Genomic DNA, 7,971 nt, shown 5'->3' with positions numbered 1-7,971 from the left:
TCTGCAGGCTCCTGCAGAACAGGTTTTCTTTGAGCTTTAGTCCTCTGTGGTGGTGTACTGACGGGAAAACAAATGTCCATATGAAGCGTTTCCTGGCCTAAGTTGCATTTAAATCCTCTGTAAAAGCTCTTATCACCACGGATTAGTCATTTCCCTGAAAATTAAACTGCCCTCATCATTTATCATCATTTACAGTTTGGGTTAACAGAGAACTGTAAACTACTAAAATAGTCCACAGGATTACCAAACCCATACCCAGTTGTGTTTTCTTAGATCCTGTGATTAAGTTGAAATAGGCCCAACTGCTGTAGCATTGTCAAATTAGCATGAGTTCAATGGTGTCTTACAAATATCAATGCACTAACCTCTCCCATGGAACTAGTATGTTATATAACACTACTGGACTTGGAGGATGGCACGGTTTTTTTAAAAAGAAAGGACCAATTGTTGCAGCCTGTAAATAGAGCTTAAGCTTATGCATGGCAAACATAAGATGATGAATTTCGACACTGGGAAAAAATGGCGCCTACCACAGACTGATTTCACCTCAGTTCATTTTGGTATATGTAACCCACATATTTCATACAGAGGTTCTTTGTGCCAACGTAGTGTGTGCATGTGTGTGAGTGCGGATGTGTGTGACATAGGAAAAAGAAGAGGGAGGTGAACTGAGACTTGAAAGTCAAGTGTACAGAGAAAATGAGGTTTACTAATTTAGGGAGCAGAATAAAATCCACACGCCGCTTAATTTCGTAACTACAGATGCAATTTAACCAGGCCAGATCATGTGCCACAGTTTCGCATCTAATCACGTTACTGTCCAACTGTATGAGAGGCAAAAAAGGCACGAAAGTTAGTCTGTTGGGGTCACGAATCGTATGTTTTCTGGACCCAGTGAGTTTTTTTTCATATACAGTGAAAGATGCACTAGCACTATCACAGCACCTCTGACATAGATCAACATTAATGCACAATATACATGATATGAGCCATCTTTATAAGCCAAAATGAATAAGTAGGAAAACCAAGAACAACGACTGTATATTCTATCTACTGCTCCATGTAACATATGTCTATAGAGAATTTTTATTTTGTAGTATTTCTGGTTTTCTGCTTTTTTCTACATATAAAATCTAAACCCAATAATACATTTGTATTACATTGGGCCTTAAAAGGAAAACTTTATTTACAGCTGCCTGTCTGTGAGTGTAATGAACTTTCCTGTGCCTGAATCTATATATTAGTTACTCATGAGTCTGTGTGACTGTAGTTTGCCAGCATTTGAAACTGGACAGTATAAACCCAGGCAGGCCAAATACAGAATTTGCAATACTGAGAAAACGAGTTATTTTCTGTGTGAGAAACGGCAACATAAACTGTGGGTACCTGACCTGTGGGTGTCTGTGAAGAAAGTGTATTTTTGGTCTGTCTGCTTGGTGTTTATTCTGGCTGTCGGGCAGAGGCCAAAAATCTTGGTGTCCTCCATGCAGGTCTGTAAATAAATAAAAAAAAAAAAAGTTAGTCTGAACTTTGAGAGCAAACATTCTTTCAGGGGCTTTTGGTTGGATACATTTAAGCAGCCAAAACATGTTTTCTGCATAATGAAAATCATGCACAGTATATGGTTAAAATCTGTAAAAGCCAAAGCCGACCTTTGGCCAATCAGTTATCTTATGCATTGACTGAATTTACTGAAGGGCCTACTGTTAGGACAGGTTTGTCTGTGTGTCTAACAACACAGCTAATGAAAGCTTAAAGTATTTTCTAAAGTAGAAAGAACGTATTACTTCTATTATAATTATGTAATCATTTTTTTTTGCCTTTTTATTGTGATGGCCAAGTCAGGGAGAGAGAGGGGGATGACATGCAGTCAAGGATCATAGGTCAGATTCAAACCCAGGTGGTTGGCAGCAAACAACATCAACAGAGAGCCTGAGGATCACGCTTTTAAATGCAAGTGTTGGGTTTCAGCTCAGTTCGGCAGCTAACGGTACAACTAACAGGCCTTAAAACCTCAAATTTTGTGAAAAAAAAGTTGTATGTTTTCAAGGTTCCTGTCGCTTAGCAAGGGTGAACACAGCTGGTGATGCAAAGCGAAAATCCTCTGTAGACCAGACTGTTTCATTTTGGTTCGGCCTTCGCAGTCTTCGTACAACGGCTCTGAATTGTTTGGGACTTGCCTTTATGTTTCTTCTCCATTTGAGCTACTGTAATAACAGGTTTTAGCATTTAGCATATCCCATTATTGTCACTTGTAGCCACAGTTTTTTTTTTCATGCCATTTTTAACAGTTTCTTTTGATCATTTGGTCAAAATGCGTCAAACTGCTAACCCAACACAACACTACTGAAATTCATAACCATACAGAGTCATCACCATCCTCTCTTTGAATAAAGAAGTATGTTATTCTTGTTACGCTCATGGTGCATAGGGATATGTAGATCTGATACAAGGTGCGTGTCCCTATGAACACAACTCCGTTGAACACAGGCTCCTGTCTCCTCTATATTAGGGAGAGACAGTGAATCTGTAGCTGTGTGGCGACCATATTAGGGTGCTCCCTTATAAAGGAAATTGATTTGGGGAATCCCTCACTGTGAAGTAATCCTTGGCAAGTTTCTGTGTCACAGTCCCCATATTAGGAGAGTTTACTGTATATGAACCCTGTATCTAGGAAACACCAGTTATCAGGTCAGGCATGGGTGTGTTAATATACTGTATGTGAATAAATGTACAAATATTTATATGTTTTATCAATTTTCTGTCATCATCAGAAAGGAGACTCTGAATTTAAGCAGATGTCACAGTGTTTTTCAGTGATTGTTCAAAGACCCACAAGATTATGTTGATTGAAAAATGTACAACACTTTAAATATACAAAATATGTGATTTCTTTAATGTTTCACTACATGTTACTGGGTGTATATGGCCTGTATGGTTAGAAATGCTGAAGAAAGACAACCAAACATTTTACCCCTTTACTTGAAAGCATTTTCTGGAACACAAGGTAGGTCAACACAGCATCAATGATCAACCACTGTTTGACCATGTGGGCTACTGAACCTTTCACTTTGTTATTGAAAAACATTTCTCTTTCCTAACTGGTTGAGTGATTATGTGGGTTGATTTCAAAGTGTGCAGGTAAGAGTGAGTGCACAGCATCCTGTAATCATGCAAATGTGCATTTTGTACTGTGATAAGATCAACGCTTCTTTTTGATCACCAGAAAATGAAATCCATTGGGAAAATAGCAGTTAAACTTTAACCATGTAAGGACGTTGGGTCTATACAAGTAACATGTGACAGGTACCCATGCTTTCCCCACGTGTGCCCTGGCATCCTGAAAGTACCCAGTCAGGACAGATTTTCATTCACTCTGTTCTCGCCTCACTTAACCTCCCCCCCGGGTACAACATACAGTCTGATTTTGTTACAGGAAGTGTTAGGACTTCATGGCTACAAAAAATAATAAATTGTTTATATAATATATGGCAAAAATAAAGAATATATCAATTACTTTGTCACCTCTGTGCTTGGTTTTGTTTATCACAGCTGGTTATCATTATAATCAGAATTATCATTACTCATTTGATTACATTTGTGCTAGCACTAGCACAAACCTATTTTGCACTGATCCTTTAAGCATGTAAATACCTCCACATCTTTGCATATTACACACAGTAATATTCAACAAATGCATCAAAGCATTAGATGGAGTGTAAGCAGTGTGGTTCAGGGCGAGGTTAAATACAGTATATGGATACATGAAAAATGTGATATGGCAAAAAGACAAAACACACGCATGTGTTTTGTGAAGTTGCAGTGCGGTGAGCTCTGAGGGCCACCGTACAAACATGTAAAACACAGGCTCAGAGTCAGAAGCAGTTTTAAAAGAAGATTTATTATCAACAGACTGGTTCAGAGTAATGATTTGTTTTCACCAGAGTCCTGTTGTAGGTGCAGAAGCAGAGAAGGTGAGTGAAACTAGACTGTGGAAGCAGGTCAGAAACTGGGGTTAATGACGGAGATGAGCAGGCAAGGAGGCAATGATCCAAGCGGTGACCAAGACAGAGCTTGTAGCAGAGCTGTAACAAGAGACGGGCAACACGGTTAGACCTGGAAGAGGCCGGGAACTGAGGCGGACTGGAGTTATTAACCTGGAGCACAGGAAGCTCAGGATTAGAAACACGCAAACTGAGAGGAACAACAGGCAAGAACCTGTCCTCGACTTTTGCCACACAGTAGCCTGAACACCCCAGCTTGCTAGCATTTGATAATAAGCACTAAACACAAAGCACAGCTGAGGCTGATGGGAATCTGATTAGGTTTGCAGGTATTTAGTCATAAACCAGAGTTTGGGGATCGTCATCAGTGTCAGCAAGGTTACATGGCAATCCAACCATTGGCTGACTCACAAGCTCGGCTTAAAAAAAAAAAAAAAAAAAAAAAACTTACTCAACTTCACTGCAATATTGAGAGGTGATAAGAGGAGAAGGTTAAGAGATCATTTTCCTTATCAATACAGTTTTTTATGAAAATGAACATCCAAGGACATTCCTCTGTTGCGTCTGCACAAAAGACAGTGACAGATCATAGGATGAGAGCAAATATTTTGTTATCTAATTATCTCCGTTTGAATGAGAGATGAAACCCATGATTATCTGAAAAAGAATCAAGGCAGCTACCAGGCATGCACTCACTGCTGGCTGTTGGAATTGATGTAAACCAGTATCTCATGACGTTCACACACTCACATCTGGCTGCCAAGCATTATTTGGATTCTCTCAAAGTTATATCATTAGGGCATTAAAATTACGTTGCACTTACTTACACAAATGACTATATACAGGAATCATATTACACACATTTACACTTAACATAAAGTTAGGAGTTGCAGGTTCTCACGTGGCAACACAAATACATATACACACACACACATGCACACACATGCCATTCCCAATCACCCACATCATCCCTGTCATCCCTGTCCCATGACTTCTATTGGTGCGGAGTAGAGTGGGAAGGAAAAGGGTCAAGTTAAGTGGTTGCACGTTCAGCAGCTCGCCTCATATGACTGCCATACCTTCAGATATTACTGCAGCAGAGGAGTGAGGAAGCCATGGACAATGATCCACTGAAGGCCTGGGAGCTTGCTCCGCGATGCCTGATTCAGTCATCAATAATCACAGACCCTGTCTAGTTTGAACCATGACCCTTCTGCAGATGCAAGAGCCACAGCAGATGCCACATCACTTCTTTAAAGAAACAGCACACCACAGTTTTGTATTGTAGTCCAGTTATATGAGAACCTGGCTGATTTATCACCTGCATCAAAAAACATGAAGCATAAAAGAATGTAAGCAAATATAGAAAGCTGCAACATTAACTTATCTTTCTGAATGACAAGGCAACAACAATATGGTTATAGAACTGAAGAAATACTTCACCATACCATTTTGACAAATACCTGCTGACGAACTTCGCTTTTTTGTGGAGAGTTAGCTGAAAAGAACAATACTTGTGTGAAATTGGTGAAATTAAAGCCACAGCAAAAGGACTAGCCTGGCTTTGTCCAAATGTAGTGAAATCCACCTACCAGCACATCTAAAGCTCCCATTAACATGTTATATCTGATTTGTTTAATCTGTACAAAAACTGAAGTGCAATAACAACAATTTGTGGTTTTAAGCAGACGACTGTTTCCCCCCGTGTCCCCCCTTACTGACCACTCAAAGTGCTTTACACCAGAAGCCACTTGAACCCATTCACACAGTACTTCTATATATTTTTTCAAATACATACTTTTCTATACATACGTTGCTATATATTCAACTCTTTTCTATCACACACGCACACACACCGATGATACACCAGGGGAAATTTGGGGTTCAGTATCTTGCCAAATGACACTTAGACATGTGGACTGGAGGAGCCGGGAATTGAACCCACGACCATCTGATTTCGTGGATGACTGACTCTACCTGCTAGAGCCACAGCTAAGAAAAAAAGGTCTGACAGGTTAGTGACTACTGGTGAACACAGTGGAGCATTTAGCCAATGAGCCGGATGTTTCCCTCCCGAGTTGGAAGAGACCAAAAACAGAGCTCAAAGAGAGAGAGAGTACAGGACTGTATTTATCAGGTGGTCAGAAGCATGACTACAAATGAATGATATAATGTTGCTCTGTGACTTCTGAATGTATAAATAAGCAGCTGTTTGCTAATAAGTTTGGCAGTTGTTATAGGTTTGATAAAAACTACTTCTGAGGCAGAGTATAAAGAAGAGAATAGAAGCGGACAAATGAAACTACTCCATTTGTGTGCAGGATCCATCAGGCGGTATCTGGGCTGGCAGCCCAACATGCTGCTTGCTGTTCTGCATCAAATAACATTCAGCAGACAAACTGTGCTAATGAGAAGCTTTTTGTAGACCAGGAGCAGATTCAGTAAATCAATAGAGCTGAATGAAGCTGCCTTTCAGAGTAAACTTTCAGAAATGTGTGTAAGACGAGAAAATTATGTTTGTAGTGATGAGACATTGTCAAAATATGTGTAACACTATATAATAAACTCAAGACAAATGTTAAAAATACACACATCCACGAATGAATTCTCAAATGTATATGTCTTATAGACAAACACTGAAAATAGTTAAAATGAAGAAGGGATTTTGGCATCTGTTATAACCAGGTGAGCTGATCATGAATGCATCATGTCACACTGTTTTGTTCTCTTGGTAACCGAGCATCAATATATGCTTGTTTTTCCCTGAGCATTTGAGTCACATCTCAGCATCTTGCTCTGATTGAGGCTGAATGAGAGAAAACTCACAGTGTCCCTTTTACAGAATTTGCTAACCACATGAGCAGACAGTGGTGTGCTGCAGACAGGATGACACTGATTAGTGGTAACCAGTCAGCAGCGCTGAAGGACACAGACACCAGCAGTCTAGAGAGGACTGCTCTGCTAACGTTGCATCTCCTTTTCAAATTCATCAATCTGAAGCTGCACATTGCAAATCAGAAAGACAGCAAGAGGTATTTCTAAACATAAATTCCAAAATCACCAGAAACACCAGTAAAATCTAGATAAAGATGTATAAGTGAAATATGGGACATATGAACATGGTGCAAAGATGTTGCTGTCGGTTATACTATCGCCATTTTTACCAAGCTGCAGGAGTAGGAGTCAGCCAATCAGAAGAGAGGCTTAAAGACCAACACAAAACTCCCTGCTCCTGCTGTAGCTCCCAAGAGTAGCATGAGTGTGATGTAAAACTACACTGAGATGGTATTTTGGTACTTAAAACCACAAATATATCTTCTTATGGATCTCAAAACTCAAAAACATATAAAATATGGGACCTTCAAAAGTGAAACTGTCCACATTTTTTCTCTATATACTGTACTACTACTGAAGTATATAATTGATACTATAATAAAACTGGAACTGAAAAAAATTTAGACAGGCAGGAATAAAAAAAGAGAAGTTCGGACTTTAGTCAGAGTAAATGTTGTTGCCCGCAGAAAACCCCAATTCCCCCTTTACACTACCTTCCTGTGTAATTTGTGCAGGGTCAGCAGCAGTTTAGTTGAGCGAAACAACTTCCACTTCTAACTCCTCCTGTTATTATTACTGCATTAAATCTTTTTTCAAGACCTTATTCTTGTTAACTTAATTTCAGGTTTATAACTGTTTCAGCTCCTTAGTTGTGAAGGTAATTATCTTCATGAATTTTTTTTATATTAGGTGAAAGGAACTGACGTATAATTAAAAAACTGTTTGTTTGCTCCATTTACTTTTGTGTTATCCATTCCTGTAATACACTGTGTATTAGAGGTTTTGCTAATCTTTATGTATTCTGTGTGTTTTGGTCTGAGCTTTTGAGCATCACTTTCATAACTTCTCAGGTGCTGCTCTCTGTCTCTGGATGTCTTTGATGCATTTGGCTCCCTGCCCATAATATCACGAC

This window comes from Trachinotus anak, unplaced genomic scaffold, assembly GCF_046630095.1.
Source record: "Trachinotus anak isolate AG129_WGS33_773 ecotype Australia unplaced genomic scaffold, CSIRO_AGI_Tana_v1 ptg000034l, whole genome shotgun sequence".
In the NCBI taxonomy this organism is placed as follows: Eukaryota; Metazoa; Chordata; class Actinopteri; order Carangiformes; family Carangidae; genus Trachinotus; species Trachinotus anak.
Note: the sequence above shows the minus strand (reverse complement) of the source record.